The sequence below is a fragment of the Olea europaea genome, chromosome 14, assembly GCF_002742605.1.
Source record: "Olea europaea var. sylvestris chromosome 14, O_europaea_v1, whole genome shotgun sequence".
NCBI classification, from domain to species: Eukaryota; Viridiplantae; Streptophyta; class Magnoliopsida; order Lamiales; family Oleaceae; genus Olea; species Olea europaea.
The window spans coordinates 4812145-4813577 of NC_036250.1; positions in this window are offsets into that span (position 1 = coordinate 4812145).

The following is a 1433-nucleotide window of genomic DNA, read 5'->3' on the forward strand; positions in this document are numbered from 1 at the left end:
TGATAGACTAAGTTTCCTACAACTGTTCCTAATAGAGCATCTATAGGATCTTGTAAGATTCTATTATCCATACAGTAGATTTCTATTGGTATATTCATGCCTTCTCTAAAGAATCCTTTTACCATTATCTGAACTCCTTCTAATTCAATACATTTTAATTTATTTCTTACATTCTCTGGGATTTCAGATAATTTTTGTTTTACCCATTCTTTTGTAATTATAGGAATTCTTGCTCTTCCTATAGTATCTTCTATATTGATAGACATTTCTTTATAATTCATACTTACAATTGTTTTATTTACTCTTGGTAAAATTCCTAAGAATCCTTGATGGAATACATCTTTTTCTTGTAGATCTAGTATCTTTTTAGTGATTCCTGCATATTTTTTAATATCAAAGGTAATTTCTTGATTAATACCTTCTATAGAATCTTCAACTTCTTCAATTGTTTCAATTTATATTTCTGATTGCTGTATCTCCTGATTCATATATACTATCTCCTCATAATTTTCTTCTGATGAAGATGTATCTAATTCATAAATGTTACTGCATTCACTACTTAGATCTTCAAAATATTCGATTGGTTCTATGTCACTATCTTCTTGAAATTTTTCATAAATTCCAAGAGTTTTTATATTTTGTCTATCTTTTTTTTAGGACATTGAGGGGCAATGTGTCATTCTTCATTACAAATAAAGCATCTATATTTTTTAATGTTTCTTGGTTTAAATTTCTTATTCCAATTTATTTTCTTGAAATATTTCTTATATGGTTTAAAATTCCTTTTATTGAATTTTTTATAATTTTTGAATTTTCTCTTATATTTTTTATATGGTTTATATTTCTTATTATGACATCCAAATTGTTCAATCTGGCCATTATCTTTATAACAACATAATGAATTCTTTCTTATTTTATAAGCTTTTTTATTTTCTAGTGCTTCTCTACACCGCATACATGTCATTCTTCTTGTGAATTCAATTCTACTTCCAAAACTATCTATTTCAACTCCTTCCTCTTTTCCTAGAGGTAATAATTTCTCATATTCTTTTAATAACTTAATTCCCCATGGGAATATTAGTTTTGTAAAATAAGATCTTAATATAGGTTTATTTTCTTAATAATCTCCTTGATTAAGTATATAGTATAGTTCTTCAAATTTACATGTATATCTTTCATTATATTTCTTCGAATTTACATGTGTATCTTTCTAGCTCACACATATCACATATCTTTAAATTTTCCATTGCTATCATTCCTTGATTATATTCATCTTGTTTTCTTTCTTCTTCATTAGAAGTATGCCTATCTCCTAAAAATTCTGTTCTTAAGATTTTTTCAAATCTTTTTAATATTTCCTGTATATTTTGTTTATTTAAAGTATTTTTATTATCTAATACCTCAGTTCTATTTGCTCCATATTTTATTTTTCT